General features: G+C 38.2%; 1 long non-coding RNA gene across 1 annotated transcript in view; it reads right to left on the reverse strand.

Moving 5' to 3' along the window:
* Positions 1 to 17,002, reverse strand: part of LOC132541665 (uncharacterized) — a 29,026-nt gene extending 12,024 nt beyond the window's left edge. Inside the window, exons 1-3 of the long non-coding RNA XR_009552784.1 lie at positions 16,113 to 17,002; positions 7,035 to 7,123; positions 5,879 to 5,950 (exon numbers count right to left, since the gene is read on the reverse strand). This is a non-coding gene — a long non-coding RNA (uncharacterized LOC132541665). The remainder of the gene's footprint in view (positions 1 to 5,878; positions 5,951 to 7,034; positions 7,124 to 16,112) is intronic.
* Between the last annotated feature and the right edge of the window lie 2,229 nt (positions 17,003 to 19,231).

The raw sequence follows: 19,231 nt of genomic DNA on the forward strand, positions 1-19,231 counted from the left end.
AACTTTTTATAGAAATAAATTATATATATAATCACAAAATATTTGAGATAGATGTGTGGTGTTCATCATATAGTATTGCCAGAATGATGACAATTATTCACAAATAATTCACGATTATTTCTTCATGAAATAAACTAACACTTTGTGCTGTAAATAATCTCTGTTTTACATAGCTTTTATGTGTAGAATTCCTCTGAGAAAGCACTGTTCTGCAAAAGTAAGATTTGAAAAGTAAATGCCTTTCATGTACTGCTAAATAGGAATCATTCTTAATAGTACTTAAAACAGTATTTAGGCTGTCATAGGGAACAAAAAGTTAACTATAAGTAGCAGGTAAACTGTATTTATATGTTTCTCAAACATTATATATTTTTTGAAAGCAAAACCCAAAGCAAGAACAATTCTAACTTTAACTTATCATTTGGAGATTTCATGTCTGACTCGACACGAAGAATTTGTAAACACGGAAATAGAAGTCGGAGGGTAACAGTGTCAATAGCAGAACTACCCACAAGCACAAGTAAAGGAGCTTGAATTTGTTTAAAAGAGCCTGATTTCAAACTTACTTTAATTTATTCATAAGGGGGTCATTACACTTGTTCTTGTTAAGAGGAAACTTCTTAATTGGAACTAAATCATTCATTATTCACTGTGATATGGGTTTTATACCCCTAGCTTACATGTGATTATTCACATGTTCAGCTGACAGGAAGGGGAAGAAAGCTATTCTAATGAGCTTGTCTTTGACTCACTTTTTTAAAAAAATCTTGGGAGTCGGGCTGTAGCACAGTGGGCTAAGCGCAGGTGACGCAAAGCACAAGGACTGGCATAAGGATCCCGGTTCGAACCCCGGCTCCCCACCTGCAGGGGAGTCGCTTTACAGGCGGTGAAGCAGGTCTGCAGGTGTCTATCTTTCTCTCCCCCTTTCTGTCTTCCCCTCCTCTCTCCATTTCTCTCTGTCCTATCCAACAACGACAACAACAATAATAACTACAACAATAAAACAACAAGGGCAACCAAAGGGAATAAATAAAATAAAATAAATATTAAAAAAAAATCTCACTTTAACCTCCAATCTCAGTCACAGACGGTGTTAAAACTGGGAAAAATCACATTTTGGTAGAAGGCAAAGAGTAAGGACGAGGCATTTCAAGTTGTTGAAGCTTTCATTAAATACTGAAAGCTATGTCAAATCCCAAAGTTATTTAAACGAAGGACTAAGACTTCTTTTATATTTACTTAAGAGCTTCAAAGGTACTATTCATAATCCAGTAGTCAACCCACTGAAAGGAGTGATTAGACATTTATTCTGACAGTGCTCACTGACAACTCAATTATAGTCTCAGAGTCAAACTTGCACATCATCAAAATATCTAATGATTTGAGTGTTTATGGGGTAACAATCACCCACACACTAAACACTTTTCCAGAATTCTGCCACTGAAACATCTAAGTAGAAAAAGAGAGTGTTTGGCTCATACATCTAAATTCAGTAGGAGATTTTAGCTAAAAGAAAAAACTAAATATCTTGCCTAAAATGTCTTGCCAATTATCAAAGGATATACCTTCCTTGTCTAATAAAACACATACGCGTAGAATCAGGGAATGGCAGCATTAGAAGAAATATCTAAGGTAATTGAAAGTAGGTTTTGCACTTTCAAGTAGAATTGAGATTCCAAAATGGTAATCTTATCCAAGATTATCCAAGGCTTATCCACGTTTATCCAACTAGTAAAAGACAAAGTGAAACCAATTATCCAAGAGTCTTCAGATTTTCATATTCTTTCTATCAAGTCAAAGTACTTACTGGAAATATAAAACAATACTTTCCCAAATAAATACAAAATAAAAAAATAAATAGTAGTGGATAATGAAACGTATTGCCATTATCATTTAGGCGTTTAAATGAGTAAGACAGTTGTTTAAATTTTAGATGAGGAAACCCAGACGCCTAACACTGTTAAAGTCATTCCTGTCATACTGAAATTCTACAACTTGATTTAACATAAAAGTGAATTTGTTAATTCTTTTGGAATCAAATCTCCTAAACTAGAATTTAAGTTTGTATTTCAGACTCTACTACACAAAAAAGGCAAAGTTCTAATCCTGGCAAAGATTATAAAAACACAGGGAGGAATAATGTAACTAGAGGTTTTGTTTATTTTTATACCTCATTATATAATTAAACATTCCCCTTGCAAGTGTGAACCTGGGACTTGAACTCGAGGTTTTGCACAAGGGACTGTGCGTGGGGACTATTTCAGGTGTGAAGGACTCAGGCTGCCAGGTGTGCTGTGTATTACACGACAGTGCAATTTTCCCTTTCTACTCAAAGGATGTGGAGCAAAGCAATACATAACAGATATTACGTAATAATTATCTGTGGTCATGATGAAAATCATGTTGATCCCTTCTGGTTTTCAAAACTTGTAAATAGTCAACAAACTAAGTATTACAAATGAATTGTAGGGGGATGGGCAGTGGCACACGCGGTTTAGCGCCCCTGGTACGAAAGGCAAAGACACACAAATATTCGGGTTCAAGCCCCCACTCTTCACCTTAAGGGGGACTCTTCACAAGTGGTCAAGCAGGACCTTTCTCTCTTGCTCTCTATTTCTTTCTTGCCTATCCAATAAAGTGGAAAAAAAGTGATCGCTAGGAGCAGTTGGCACCTATCCTCAGTGATAACCCTGAAGGCAAAAAATAAATTAATTAATTAAATTAAATAGTAAGTGAATTTGGGAAGATTCTTCTTCTAAGTTCCTAGAATGATTCTTTTGTCCCCTAGAAAAATCTGCATTGTAGCTCAAAGTAGAAGTGAAAGGTCATACATTATTTAAAGTATGAATGTTAGTGTGAATTTTACTTACTGTTGTATTTCTAGTCGTACATTGATCTAAATCACAAGTAATCAAAACTAGTTATAGATTTCATTTTAAAAGGACTGGAAAATTTAAAAAAAGACAGTTCATTTACATTTCTACTAAAATTTTGATCTAATTTTAAAATATCAGTTGAACATTATTTCGTGGCTAGAAAGTATAGTAAATCTTATTTGGAGAAGATATCTAAAAAAGCAATACATATTTTTTTCTAAAATCATCTAAGTAAAAGAAGAGAAGGAAAAGGGAATTCTTCTTTTCAGAGATTGTGATTAATTTGAAGATGTTCATTAAATTAATAGCAGCTCTTTGAGTTAAACAGTGAAACATAAAATGTCTATCTTAGGAAGAAAAGCCAAGAAGTTATTCTGATAGTAGATAAGAAGGAACACATTCTGCTATTTCAAAAGCATAGGAATGAAGTAAGACATAGAAATATTAGCCGGGGCCCTAACTGGGGAATCCTGAGATTCCCAAACAGACTTGATGGGCTTAGAACTCAAATAAATCCCTCTCTCCATTGTTACATGTCATTTCATTTTTTTTACCTGTTTATTTATTTATTTCCTTTTGTTGCCCTTGTTGCTTTATTGTTGTAGTTATTATTATTGTTGTTGTTGTTGTTGGATAGGACAGAGAGAAATGACAGAGGTGTGGGAGAGAAAGACAGACACCTGCAGACCTGCTTCATCGCTTGTGAGGCAACTCCCCTGCAGGTGGGGTGCCAGGGCTTGAACCAGGCACCTTACGCTGGTCCTTGTGCTTTGCACCACATGCGCTTAACCTACTGCGCTACTGCCTGACTCCCGTTACTGGTCATTTCTATCAGGGACAACAAAAGAGACCCCTTTGTGGACCCCCATAGGACCTTGCCCTCAACTTGGATCAACAATGGTAGAGAATGTTCCATCCTCCCAAAGGAGGATGGACAACATATTCTATGCTACACCTGAGGAAGATGGGTAGATACTGGGGCAGTTTGGAGTGTTCTTACTCATGACCACAGAATGTGAGCTCAGATCTACAGGGATGCAGAGGTCACACAGGCTCCTAAGCTAATTATGGGCCCCAGATCACATCAAATCGATGGGGTTTACAGTAATATTTATACCTCTTTCCCATGTTGGGGAGCTACTCTCTTCCCTGATCCAGCTTTCTGGTCCTTTTCCCAGCCATGACATCATCTCCCCAGACAATAATTAGGAACCACCTGCAGATCAGATTTCAGGCTCAGGCAAAAAACAAACAAACAAAAAACACTAGTATAGCTACAGGCCTTTTGAAATATAACTAAAATATGCCTACTAGCTATCTACAAAATGGAGGACCCCCTCCACCCCAACACATCATCTGCCCTATCCCAGCCTTTAGGTCTATGATCATTCAACAATTCATTTGGCTTTGTATTTTAACTCTCTTTTCAGTCACCAGGTTCCAGATGCTAGCAGGATGCAACCAGACATCCCTGGACAGATGACCCCACCAATGTGCCTTGGAGCTCAACTTTCCCAGAGCCCTTCCCCACTAGGGAACGAGAGAGACAGGCTGGGAGTATGGATCGACCTGTCAATACCCATGTTCAGTGGGGAAGCAATTACAGAAGCCAGACCTTCCACCTTCCGCATCCCACAATAATCTTGGGTTCATACTCCCAGAGGGTTAAAGAATAGGAAAGCTATAAGGGGAGGAGATGTTATACTGAGGTCTGGTGGTGGGAATTGTGAGAATCTGTACCCTTCTTATCCTATGGTTTTGACAATGTTTCCTTTTTATAAATAAAAAATTTTAAAAAAGACTTAGAAACAATTTTGTTAATTTTATTTGATAGTATCATCTGTAATAAAAATGGTCTAGTAGTATTTATAATAATATGATGAATAAAAATATTACTTATTTTAAAATATTAAAGTATTTAATCTGATGTATAGAGATACAATGTGCATGAAAGAGAGAGAGAAGAGTGAAGGGAAGAGAGAGAGGGAGAGAGAAAATCCAAAACATAACTCATGAACACACATTGCTAGGGTAGGAGCAAAAGGCATATATAACCTATACTCAGCTATGTTATCTGTTTCCCCTGCTGCAAAATAGCCATCATGCTGAGGTGGTTTCCACACCAAATTTTAACACAATTTCAAATAGCACACTGCTATGATCTGAATGTGAATGACAACTAAAATAATAGTTTCTGTTGGTGTTAAAAGTTTGTTAAAAAGTTTGTCAATATGTTTTCTTAGAGTTGTTTATTCACAGTTGCTGTATGATAAACCTCAAAACATTTGTGTTGAAACGGGCCAAAGTGCTTTTTTTTTTTTCTTTTTTCTTTTTTATCACAATGTTCAGCTCCGGTTTGTAACAAGCACAGGAAATTGAACTTGGAACCTGTAGTGCTTCAAGTTGTCACACTACCAATGATACTATCTTCCGGGCCCATGCATCACTCATTCTTTTGAATTTTTTTATTATATTTATTTATTTATTTATTAGAGACAGCCAGAATTTGAGAAGGAAAGGGAAAGAGAGAGAGAGAGGAACACAGAGAGAGAAACAGAGAAACACCTGCAGCCCTGCAGGTATGGACCAGGGGCTCAAACCTGGGTCCTTGTGCTTTGTAACATGTGCGCTCTACCAGGTGTGCCACCACCTGGGCGCCAACATCACTTATTCTTAAGGCTCACACTAGTGGAATTAGTATTTTAGATTGATTTTGACGTAATCAGCATTTCCATTTTATACATACTAACATGGCAATCAAGATTATTTTGATAGGAGAGATACAGTAACCTGTTGATAACATCTGATTAAAACACACAAAGTACATGGCTAGGGAGACAGCATAATGGCTATACAAAAAAAGACTTTCATGCCTGAGGTGCCAAGTTCTCAGTTTCAATCCCCAGCACCACTATAAGCTTGAGCTGAGCAGTGTTCTGGTTAAATAATGGTACTCAACTATAAGTAAACATAAAACATTTTTTTTTAAACAGAAGACATACCTGTGAAGATTCAAAACATTGTACAGTGGAAATGCTTCATGCATAATATGAACAGCAAAAGTAATGGACCATCTCAGCAGATGCAATACAAAAAAAAAAAAAAGAATAAACAATAAAAACCTATTTTCAAATTCACTATATATTGAAGATGCCTAATTGTGAAAAAGCATGATGTAAACCCCTTTTTAAAAATGGAGGTATGTAAATCAAAATGTCTTCTATGTTTATCGATGGGGTTTATAGTCAACAGTATTAATAAACTTTTCCCATATTTGGGAGCTATTCTCTTCCATCATCCAGCTTTCTAGCCCTTTTTACAGTCATGACATCATCTTTCTAGTCAATAACTTGAGTCCACCTGCATGTCAGATGTCAGGCTCAGGCAAAAACTAGTAAAGTCATGGGCCCCTTGGAATAGACCTAAAATAGAACACTAGCTATTTCAAAAATGGAGACCCCAAATCTTCATCTGCAATATTCTTATCTTTAGGTTACGGATTAGTCAACAATTTGTTCTGTGTTATATCTTAATTCTTTTTCAGCCACCAGTTTCCAGATGCTGCCATGATGCCAACCGGACTTCCCTGGGCAGATGACCACACCAATGTGTCCTGGAGCCCTGCTTCCTCAGACGTCTGCCCCCCTAGGGAAAGAGAGATACAGGCTGGGAATATAGATCCACCTGTCAGTGCCCATGTTCAGCAGGGAAGCAATTACAGAAGCCAGACCTTCCACCTTCTGCATCCCACAGTGACCCTGGGTCCATATTCCAGGGTCACTGGAATAAATAAAAATTTAAAAACTGCAGAAAAAGGAAAGAGAGAAAGAAAGAAAGAAAGATGGAAAGAAGGAAGGAAGGAAAGAAGGGAGGGAGGGAGGGAGGGAGGAAGGAAGGAAGGAAGGAAGGAAGGAAGGAAGGAAGGAAGGAAGGAAGGAAGGAAGGAAGGTAGGTCACAGACACAGCGCCAGGGGAGGGGATGCTATGGGGAGCTCTCAGGGGAGGGGATGCTATGGGGAGTTCTGGTGGTGGGAATTGTGTGGATTTGTACCCCACTTGTCCTATGGTATTTGTCAGTGTTTCCTTTTTATAAATACTAAAATTTTAAAAATGGAGGTATGTAAATTAAAATGTGTTCTATGTTTAACAACAATTTACCATTAAAAAACTCCACAACGTAGGGGTCCACAGTGCATTCAGAGATGTGTACATGTTACAGCATGCAAGGACTGGAATCAGGTTCACTCCTGCAGGAGAAAGCTTCATGAGTGGCAAATCAGAACTATATCTCTCTTTCTCTTGATTTTTCCCCCCTTCCCATTTCTCTTCATCTCTACCCAAAATAAATAAATGTAATAGTTTTAAAAATTACAATATAAAAAAATCCTATCTCTGAGTTAATGTATGAATTGCTTCCTTTCATCAGTAGTTTAATCCAATTAATTTTTAACCGTAAACAGAAAAAAATGAACATATTCACAATGATACATAAAGAGATACCTGGAAACATTGTTATAGTGCTTCAAGAATAATGCCACATGAAGATTACGACTAATTCCAAAACTATCAACATCCAGAGGAGGTAATGACATTTTGACTATGGAGTCATTTTACCCTATGAGGACACAACTTCACACTTAATCATTGTCATGCTATTCTTTCCATAATTGAAGCAAAGCAGGGAATTTTTAAAAAATCTTCTAATTGCAATTGTTGATATCCAGTCAACTTAAAAAATGTGAACACTTATAAGATAAACTGGGGCTAATGTAGTGGGACACAAGGTTGGAATATTCAATGCGATGAAAATGCAAAATATTAGTAAGACTAGTGTTTTTAAAAATGATGGATTGCGGCCAGGATGTGGTATACCAGGTACTGTGCACGCTTAACCATGTGCAGGGTCCAGAGTTCAAACACCAGCTCTCATCTGTTCTCTGTGGGGTGTGGTTAGATGGGAGAGTGAAGCCTCAAAAGTGAAGCAGTGCTGCATTTCTCTTCACTCTTCCTCCCTCTCTATCATTCATTCTCATAGCAAATGTAGACTTTAGATGAAGGAGATTTCGTGTAGACACAACATTACCAAACACTCATAATAGTATTTCTCTTACAGAAAAGTGTTATCCCTACATTTGTTGAAGGCAATGGAAGACTTAAAAATTGCTGGGCTGGCATCAAGGGCGGAGAGAGAGAGAGACGACCAGGGACTCATGGCTGAGGTGGGCAGGAGTATCTCTTTATTCATGTGGAATGCAGCACAGTCTAAGCTATCTCTATTCACAATCCTGTCCTTATATATACTTGCCAAGTAGGGTGGAAACAGGATGTGACGTAGAGAGGGTGGAGTGAAAAAAGACTGGTGGAAATCAGGGTGTACTAGGAGAGGGGGTGGAGCAAAAAGCCATCATGAAACAGTGGGGATTAAACCAATGCCCTGCAGGCAGGGCGGTGCTTAGTTAACAGTGGTTATGTAAATAGAATACAGTGTTAAGCAGGGGGGATTAAACCAATGAAACAGAAGGGGTTTTAGAAGCAGAATTAGAAGCATACCATCAAAAAGTGTGTTAATGAAAATTCAGTAATTGTCTCTATGTCTGCTTTCAAAAAACTGAGGAATAGCTATAGTTATAGTTCAGTAGATGTATGAGTTTCAGCAGAGTTTTATCACCTCATATCCTACTGGCAAAATTAGCTTCACGGCAAGCATTTACTATACTTTCTAACAATCAGTACACATGCAGATACTCTGAGAAATGGTATTGATTGCTTAATGTGTGAGACAGCAGTTGTATATCAATTTCTCAGGGCTCTATATTTTCATTCTTATCCTTCAAATTATCTGTCTGATAATGATCATTTAAATTGGAAAATCTCTGATTATATTGCATCCTTCAGCTCAGAATAGCAGTATATAACAAACTCTGTCACTCTCCAGCTTCGAATAACCTGAGAAACTATTTGCTTTACAATTGGCTTTTAGAACTGACCACAATTCTAAATTTTGGAGTTAATTTTGCTCTGCTCTTCCATGCCACCGAGTAGGAAAGGAACCTGAAGGCTATTGTTTTATTTTTTAAAAATGAGCAAATGAATCAAGAGACCTGATTCCCATAAATGCAATTCTAATGAAATCAGCGTCAAATGCAGAGTTTGTATACAAAAATACAGTTGTTTCTAATAGCTGTGCTTTCACGGCAGATAATTTTCAACAAGTAGAAGGATGCAAGGCAAATACAATTTTATCAGGAACCCAGGTTGTTTTTCAAATTGCATTACTTTTTCACTGTAGCTGCTTGAAGTAAAAAAAGACCCAAAAACCCAAACCAAACAAACTTGTTCCCAGTAACCCTCCCTCAGTGTGTTTTCTTGTGCTGTTTAATTTTTTTTGAAATATCTCATTAAGTTTTACCTTTATGCATTACATTTTTTTCGAATTTTAGAAGAAGAAAATCAATAGATTGGCATACTGCACTGTGATATTTGTAATCTAGAAATGTACCTTGGAATTCTCAGTGTGCTTCAAACAGAAAAACAAGATAGCAGCTGAAAACATAGCATTAAGTTTCTAGATTTATTGAGAAATCACAAGTACCACATTACTTAGTAGTGGAATAATAGTCAATATATTATTTTTTTGAGGAGCCAACATCTATAATCCTTAAAAATCAAAGTGTGTAACTGTAATGCAACAAATGCTATAAACATTTCACACATTGATTAATAAGTATGTATAGTACAAATAACATTCAGCAGAAGTTGGAATATACATATTTATTATTAAATAGAGACAGAAAGAAACAGAGTGGGGAGAGGGAGATAGAGAGGGAAAGAGACAGAGAGACACCTGTAGCCCTGTTTTATCACTTGTGAAGCTTTCCCCCTGCAGGTGGGGACCAGGAGCTTGAACCTGGGTCCTTGCTCACTGTAATGTGTGCCTTCAACCAGTTATGTTCCTGCCTGGCTCCTGGCTTTAACTATTTTAACAAGAAAAAAATTAAAAACTTGAGTATGAAGAATTTTTAACGTCAACCTATTTAATTAGTATAAATGTTATTTTATGAAGAATTTTATCAAACTGTTAAATTAATAAATAACTGAATTACTCAGAGTTGCCTGTCCTCCACAGGGAAGGAAATCAGAGTGAAAAGGTGAACCAGTTATTAGAATAAAAATTCAATTCATTAAATTAATAACACAGTTACTAGAATAAAAATTCAATACATCTAGGTACATGTTTACGTACCGATATAAGTTATCTATATATGACTTACCTTTCATTTAAAATTTAAGGAAACATGAGAAAATAATCTTGAGAGCCCAGTTGTACGTCACTCATATTTAAATATGTTTGGCTTACACTGAATGTCTGTACTTCCTTTCTGTAAAAAACTTTGACACTGAAAAAGTCACAGGGCTACTGATAATTGACAAACAGAATTTGTAGAAAAATTTTAAAACACTTAAATCACATAAATAATTTCTCGTGTTTATCATGTAAAAAAAAGAACTGATATTCTATTTTATTTTATACAATTTTAGGAAGTAGTGCAGATCAGTGTATTTTATTTGAATTATATAGTTGATTAACTACTGCCATTTTGGTGTATATGTACTGAAGAGGACACCCTTCTCAAGAATTAAAAGGAACAAGAAAGAATTAATGAAGAAATAAAGAATTGCTTTTCACCAGGAACCAAACTTCTGGTTGTATTCCATAAAGCAATTTATTCAATTGTCTCACAAAAGAAGAACTATAAGAAATAGGAACTCTCAAAGGCAAAATGGACTAACCTAGTTACCAGGATTACTTCTGCCTTTTGGATTTGTTTTCTCTGTCATAGTTCTGTCTTCTATCCTGACCTCATCCATAAAACGTCATCAACAACAAACCAGAGAAGACAGTAAATCTAATAAGTGATGTATCTTCCTAATACCTCCAGAGCCAAATTCTGCCTTCTGGCTACTCTGTTTATTAATGATCATGCCCTAGTGTCCTTGTTCACATCTTAGTTTTATTATTAAAACTTTTGATTCTCCTTTGTATCTAAAGTCTTTGGATAGGATTTGGCACTCAGTCATGAGATACCAAATAGCAGAGGCCAGCAAACCTCAGCCAAGTTGCAAAGCCAACCTAGTATCCATGTGACAATGGCTCATGAGACTAATTTGATGGTCTTTCAAGGACTCGAAAGTCCACACTAGAATTTTATGTTATAATTTTCTAGTGGTCTAATTTTAAAATGTAAAACAACCTGTTAAGGACTTATTAAATCACTCATTAAGTGTGGATGAATTTATTTTTCAAGTAGCATTAATAGGTTTAATGTAAGCACAGATAATATATATAGAAAAAAAGCCATTCAGGTTTTGGGACTGCAGAATAGATATGATGTAAACACACACACATATATACACAGATAAACTTTCATATATATGGCACATGGGCAAATCCTTATACATGATGAATCCTCAATGGACTGTGATATATTGCAGATCTGGGGGTTCAAAAGAGGGAACAGAGGAACATTAAGATGACATTACAGACCTATTGTCCCTACAGAAGAGGAGAATGAATGTTTTATGGAGGGTGAAATATATGGAAATATACCTATCTTGCTGAAATATGGAAATGTATCCTCCTGTTTAACAATACTGTATACAAACTAACATTTTGTCAGTAAAATTATACTGAATTAAAAGAGATGATGAATTCTATATTAAGAAAGTTATTGGGGACCAGGCAGTGGCATACAGGATTAAGCACACATGGTGCAAAGCGCAACAAGGTGCCCAAGGATCCCGGTTTGAACCCCCGGTTCCCCACCTGCAGGGGAGTCACTTCACAAGCTGAGAAGCAGGTCTGCAGGTGTCTATCTTTTTCTCCCCTTCTCTATTTTTCCCTCCTCTCTCAGTTACTCTCTGTCCTGTCCAACAACAACAAACAACAAAGGAAAAAAATGGCCTCCAGTAGCAGTGGATTTGTAGTGAGCTCCAGTGATAACCCTGGAGGCTAAAATAAATGAATAAGTAAGTAAAATAAAAAATAATTTTTTTATCTTAACTCAAAGAGATGAGAGGAATAAGAGAGGTGTCATGACTTCTAGTATCTCTGTTGAACTGAGATTAGAGAATTATTATTAGAGGCAAGAGAGGGCAAATAGTTTATTTTTAACAGTCCTAAATTTAAGCATGAGATCCAAACGTCAAAATCGGTATAGATGTAATTTATAGATTAAAGGTATAACCTTTCAAGTTACTTTACAATGATGCCTCTATATGACTTTTCTCCCTCCCTTCCTCTCTCTACTAAAAACATGGGAAAGAGGTTCTGTGAGATACATAAGCATTTCTAGAATTTCTCAGCACAATTCAACATATTGTTCATATATGGAAATGGGTTACCATTGCTTTTAGTGATTTCAAGACTTTAAAAAAGTGATCTTTGAAATGCAACAAGAGTCTTTTTTTTTTTACCCTAGATTTCTTTTTTTTCCAAATTTCTTTATTGGGAGATTAATATTTTACATTTGACAGTAAATACAATAGTTGGTACTTGTATAAAATTTCTCAGTTTTCCACATAACAATACAACCCCTACTAGGTCCTCTGTCATCCTTTTTGGACCCGTACTCTCCCCCCCACCCACCTCAGAGTCTTTTACTTTGGTGCAGTATGCCAATTCCAGTTCAGGTTCTACTTGTGTTTGCTCTTCTGATCTGCAACAAGAATCTTGAACGACATGGCACCATATAGTCTCTGTGATGTGGGTTAATATGAAACTAATCTGTATGTTTCCTAGGTTGTGTCTAATTTGCCAGGATTCTATTACGTTCGTGATTTCTTTCCCAGATTTTCCACTTCTTAAGGCACGTCCCCAGTTGAATATCTAAAGATATTGTTGGAGTTTTAACAGAAACTAAGACTCAACTAAAGATTAGCATAATTCGCATCAATCTATGCTATGTTGTACTTGAGAAGTCACTTTTTATTGAGGCTTTCAAGCTACACTTAAAAAAATCAACATGCACATATTTTAAAATAGTAAGCAACCAGCACTTTGATACAACATAATGTAACCTAGAAATATCCAGTTCAACACTGTGTCTTTTAACAGATGATACATAAATAACCCTCTTCCACTTTCAAACTGGTATGCTGTAATGTGACTGTGCAAACTTTTGAAGTAATACAAAGCTTCAAGTACATGCTAAGGCAAAAAAAAAAAAAAGGTTCTGGGGGCCAGATGGTGTTGCACCAGGTTAAGCACACATATTACAGTGTGCAAGGACCCAGATTCAAGACCTCAGTCTGCACCTGTAGGGGAGAAACTCAGGAATGGTGAAGCCCTGCTGTGGTTGTCACTCTCTACCCCTCTTTATATCATATCCCCTTTCCCTCTCAATTTATTTCTGTATCTATTTAATAAATAAATAATAATCATTTAAAAAGAAGCTTTAAAGTTTAATATAGGCTCTGTACGAATTGGATTGTAGAAGGGTATTGAAACTCAGTAAGTACTGTAGTAGCAGATTGTCCATGTGCATTCCACAGACTGAAGATCATACAATGAAACACCCAATTTCTTTTGACTGGAAAGAATAGAGACAATAAAAATCTTCATGGAAAATGTTGTCTGATGAATACTAAAAGACTTAGAGAAATGTTTAGAATTTTACCAGTTATTTCTTGGACGTTTTCATCTTTGGAAAGTTTTGCTAATGGAAAAGATGAGAGTTGGCTGTAGCTATTTTTCTGTTTACCTTTTCTTTGTATGATTTCCTGCACGCTACTTGAATTACTTTGTATGACTGAGAGAATATAAATGTCCAATTATATGAAATATTAGAGGGTTAAAATTATATATGGTTAGTTACATAACACAGTTATGTAAAGAAAAAAAAAACCTCTCTGGTGAGAAAGAGACAATCATGCTCATTAAAGATATTTTAAAGCTTAAAGTTTAAAGTCTAAATAACCATGAGGTTTTTTCATCACTTCAGCATCAGTGTCACCTGATTTTTAATGTCAAATTATCACCATTCTGAAATTCAAATATACAAATGACAGGAACTTGGTACTTGAGAATAATGATCTTCTATTAGAGCAGACTTGCCAATTCATTGGTACTGATTATTGAAAAATAATGAACAGTTAAGAAGATAAACATTAGGGAAAGTTTTCAGGTTTACAAAAGCAAATTCATTCATACTAAGGTTAATTCCTTTTTCCACAGGATAATTGATGAATTTAGAGGATCAGCCTGAATCATGGTGTTAAAGCCATCATTAATTCATGCTTTTGAACCAATTTTCCATGTGCTAATGGTCACGAATCTCAATGGTTGTGCTTTCTTAAGCACTGAGATCTGAGAAGAACAGTGTTAGACTGAAGTCTGAGGAGATGGTTTGAAAGCCAGTGACTACAAATAAGAGCTGTTTACTTTCTTGGGACTCTAAATTCTTTTAAAGCATCTCTCAGTCAGACACTGACCTTTGAGGTAAAACCTGCTCATGCAGATCTATGGTAATACTGATTCCTGCAGGAGGTACAGTAATATATCTTCATACACACATACATACACACACACACACACACACACACACACACACACACACTCAGATATTTGCTTATTTCTTCTCTTCTACAGTGTCCCGATTCTGCTATAATCCTGCCCATGGGCTTAAGTTAGTTTACTGTCCCACTATTTTGTACTTAAGCATCCCTTATGTCCTAGAACCCTCCCCAGCTCAAATTTGGCTTAGTGGGAGTTCTGAGGTCATTAGGTATCTAACTATATATATATTTAGATTGGTCATTGATTTCAGTAAAATATTTCATTCATCCATGTGAATAAAAAAATGACTGACAAAGTCTATTGGACAAAGGAATATTTAGGTCCAACTTAGGAGCTACAAGTGTAAGGAGCAGTAGAAAAAGAAGGAGCATAAAGGAAAAGAAAAACTCCAGGTTCACTAGTTGAAGCAGATCCAAAGGCCACCAGATAAAATATTGAACATTCTCTCTTTCTGCTTTATAGGTCATCCTAGTATCTACAAGACATATATGTGAAGAACTGAACAAACTCACATAACATTATTTTATTTTCACAAGTGAGATTGGAAAAAAGATGTACAAGCAGTTTTGCACAGAGCCAAATATAGCAGGCTTAGAATACTAACTGCTTCATTTATTTCACTGATTACCATATGTAGATAGGAATTCCCAGGCACAGATTTTCAATAAACTGCTCTCTTAAAGTTAACTTCCTTTCTGATTTCATCTACACATCCACATTCTTGCCACGCATGTTTTAATATTGATTTTTTTTAATTTCCCCACAGTACAAAAATATCATTAGCCAAAAAAATGAAGGGCTGCTTTTGCCATCTCATGCAATTCCTGTCATTAGCCACAGACTACTGTAGGGATCAATTACATACACTCTACATAAATTTACCTGGTTAAATTGTATCCAAAATATCAGTTTACCATTACCCTAAATTAACTCTTTTAACTACAAAAGAACAGCTCTGTACATAACAATTTCAGACAAGGATAGACACAGCCAAGTGTTCCTTCATCCCTGTAGATTTTTTAACTGTTCGAATTTCTATACACTTCGTTTTATGGACAAGACTAAGAAAACTATTGTACCTTTGCACTGGAAATATCCTGAACTTTAAAACGGAAGGAGAGCCACTACTCACTTTAGGCACAGTATAACAAACGAAGTCATCATCCATTATGTCTGAACATTAGAAAAACTTGAATGGCAAAAACTTTTTAATTTTTTTTCGGGGGAGGGGTGGTGAAGGTGATATCTGAGCCGCTGTTACCTTTGTATGACACTGACATTTATTTCCCATAATTCTTGCCCACAGGAAACACATCCTTTAAGTAACTGAAGAAAGCCAATCCGGACCTTTTCAAAATCTGCAAGCTATCAACCTCCCTGAGAAGCTCGCATACACGGACTGAAATGCACTAAGCAAAGCACTGAAGCGATGCACGATGGAAGACAGTCCACCTTGAGGGTGAAGGAAACCTGGTTTTCCCAAAGCCTGGATTGTAAAAAAGGAAGGATGAAATGAGGAGGGAAGATAAAAATAATAATAAATAATAAAATAAATAAGACATAAATAAATAAACGTGAAAAATGCCTCCACTCCTTGAAACCAGACACCCGTTTGAAATCTGGACTGAGCATTAGAATCTGGATCCCACCCTCTCGCCTACCTCCAGGCTCCAGGAAGCATCTGCGGGCGTTCTTCCCTTGCTCTTCCCAGAGCAGTGGACAGAGGGATCCTGAGACCCCAGCAGCTTGGGTCCCGCAGGGCTCTAGTGCCAAGTGCTTCTCTCTGCTAGTTATCAAGTCAGGAGGAAAAAAAGAAAGCGACAGAGACGTAGAACCAGGCTGGTGATTAGAATCCAGTTTCCAGGCACCAGTGTCCGGAAGGCTCCCGCTTCTCCTCGGAGCTTTTCCCCAGCTCTTTGGCCTGGCCCAGGCAGGTGCCTCCAGGAGTCCCGGTCGCAGCTCCCTCGCTCCTGCTCCCGCTGACTCCAGTCTCCACACCGTGCGCCCTGCTGGCTCTCACCGCGCAGTGAGCAGGAGGCCTGCGGAGACTGGGGGGCTGGGGCGCGCGGGGCGGAGGGGGGGGCGGATAAATTCAAAAGATAGATTTTTTTTTTCCAGGTAAGGGAAGAAAACTTTGATGTTCAAACAGCACACCAAACAAGTTGCATTTACATCGGGATGCAGGGGCGGGGGTGGAGAGAGGAATGCTTTTGCCAGGTCTAAGGGGAAAAAAAAAAAATCAAAATCCTCCACACCAAAATCAGGCATAGAAGCTCCCCATCAGTTAGATCCCCAAGAGCACCCGTTCCTTGCTGGTCTTCAAGTCCATTATAAAAGCACAGGGTAGAGGAAACCCTGTTGGCTGACGCTGGGGAGGTCTCCAATAAACCAATGCGCCTCCTTTTGGGGAGACAGTCTGGGACTCAGTGCAGTAGAGAACTGTGACAAATAGGAATTCCAGTTTGTAGGCTGCAGGGACCCCCCCCCCCAAAGGTGCCTCCTGCAAGAACAGGGGCGCTACTTGCTTGGGGCAAAGTGACTGCTCCGAAGTCGGGGGGCCTCCTGCGCAGGGCCAGGAGCTGGAAGGGCCGGCAAGGACCGGGTGCCGGCTGTACTGCCTGGGAGCGCCCGGCTCTCTGCCTGCCTCCCTCGGGCTGGGCTATCTGCTCTTTGCGCGGTCTGCAAATAGGGAGCCTGGGGGAGCAAAAGGAGCATTGGTGGCGCTGTGGAGTGAGTGTCAGAGCCCAGGGTCCATCGTCGGAGAGGGCATTCCAGCGGCGGTTCTGTGGTGGGCGCGCTTGCTGAATGGCACAGGGAGAGCCCTGCCGGGAGACTGACCATTTTGCGCGCGCGCGGGCCTCCGATAGATATTGGGTCACCGAGACACGTAGGACCAGGTTTTCATGGGAATTGCTTTCCTCTGATGGTCATTCTGATCTTTTTGGCAATGTTAGCTACAAGCCACCGGTTTCTATCAACGGAATGTCCAGTCTTTAAATAAAAAAATCAAAATCAAGGTATCACTCCATTTCTCCCTTAACCTCCTACATAGCTGGTTCTTAGTTTGATCACAGTAGCAGAAACTATTTTGACAATGTCAAATGATCTTTACTCTTTCTTATGTGAGTTTCTTGCTTAGATATCCAATAGGAATTACAGAGTCTTTGCACAAGGAAGTAGTACTTCTTAAAGTAATGCTTTCCAGTAGGTGGCATTTTCTGAGGTTTAGCTACTATGTCTAGATCAGTGGGGAGGAGTGATATTCAAACTGATTAATATAGTGAAAATGGTTTTCTCTACTGCTGAGTGATTTTTAAATTATTGTGAGAGCAATGATACAACAGCTATATTTTTTAAGGCATAGTATAAAAATTAAAGGGAGATTGAAAATAATTCATCAAGCAGAATTTACGTTTCCACTCCCCTTTCTATTCAGGAAAAAAATAGACTTTTTTTTTTAATTTTCAAGTTTCCTTACTAGTTGAGTTGATTCTGTTCTGAGTATCCTGCAGTCTCCAGAGTAGTGAGATAAAAAACACAGAACAGAGTTCCAAGGTCAGAGGAACCCGTGAGTGTGGTAGGGACACATACCACTTTGGACAGGTACAAAGTAAATGTCCTTTGATCAAAATCACGGAAGTTTTGAAAGTGGCAAGGTCCACTCAAAAAGAAGGTTCCCTCTGTGTTTCTTCTGACATGACTTCTTGGCCACTCTCCCTCTAGTGGCCATCAGGTGTACACTGAGTGTGTGTGTGTGTGTGTGTGTGTGTGTGTGTGTTGTGATTGTGATGTTTGTGGTGTGTGCCTGTATGAAGGAGGTGTAATCACTAAGAGAACACAAACTATCTGTTGGTCCTCCACTTACATCATATCTTAAAATACTAATTCTACAACTTCCTATTTTGCTTCCTTATAGCAGATATATATAGGGGGTGTGTGTAGGGTGGTGTATGTGTGTGTATGTGGGGGGTATTGGGAAGAAGCAAGATAGCTGCAGGAAAACATTTTTTTCTCTCTCTCTGTAGTGAAAGATCAAAAATTAGGAATTGGGAGTGTGGAACGGAACATTAAAGAGCTTTAGAAAATTATCAGGAATGTTGATCTTTTTTTTTTTTTCTAATACACAAGTTTCTAGTGACAAATCCTACTAAGTCAAGGGAAAAAGTTAGTTTTGTGGGCTCCTAAATTAAACTCTGTATCCCGGCTTGTTTTTAGTAGTCTCCAAGCTTAGCTCTTTCTTTCTCCTTGTAATCTGTGCACTGGGAAGGCTTCCTCAAGGCAAGAGCAGAAGAGGCTGACATTTTCTGTGTTCTCTGGATCTCAGACCTTCCCAAGCCAAGACCCCACCTTCATTTTTGTGACCTTCTGTACAACAGGGAGCATCAGTTTGGCCAGTGCAGGCCACCAAAGAGGAAGAGTTGATGGATTTACCCCTGGACTTGGTGTCAGGATTACTTTTTACCCACTTTTTTTTTACCAAGAGCCTTTGGGGTGCAAGGGGAGTCAGGGGGCAGCTGCTGTTATGTCCCTCAAGATCTTTTGGGATTCACGATAAAGTAGCACACTCACTCCTCACTAGTTAAGACCAGATCTTCCACAAGCTCCAACCCAGACTCCAGGGGCACCTTTTGTAAAATGAGCAGAAAACCCCAAAGTGGTAATTGAAGTTCACCTGACCGACAGGGTCATCCCTTCACCCTCTGGTCTGTCGCTGGATATGAAACCGGGTCACCTTTAGCCGGTCAGAACCTTTCCCAAAGGAAGAAGAACCATCAAAAAG

This window comes from Erinaceus europaeus, chromosome 1 (genome assembly GCF_950295315.1).
Source record: "Erinaceus europaeus chromosome 1, mEriEur2.1, whole genome shotgun sequence".
NCBI classification, from domain to species: Eukaryota; Metazoa; Chordata; class Mammalia; order Eulipotyphla; family Erinaceidae; genus Erinaceus; species Erinaceus europaeus.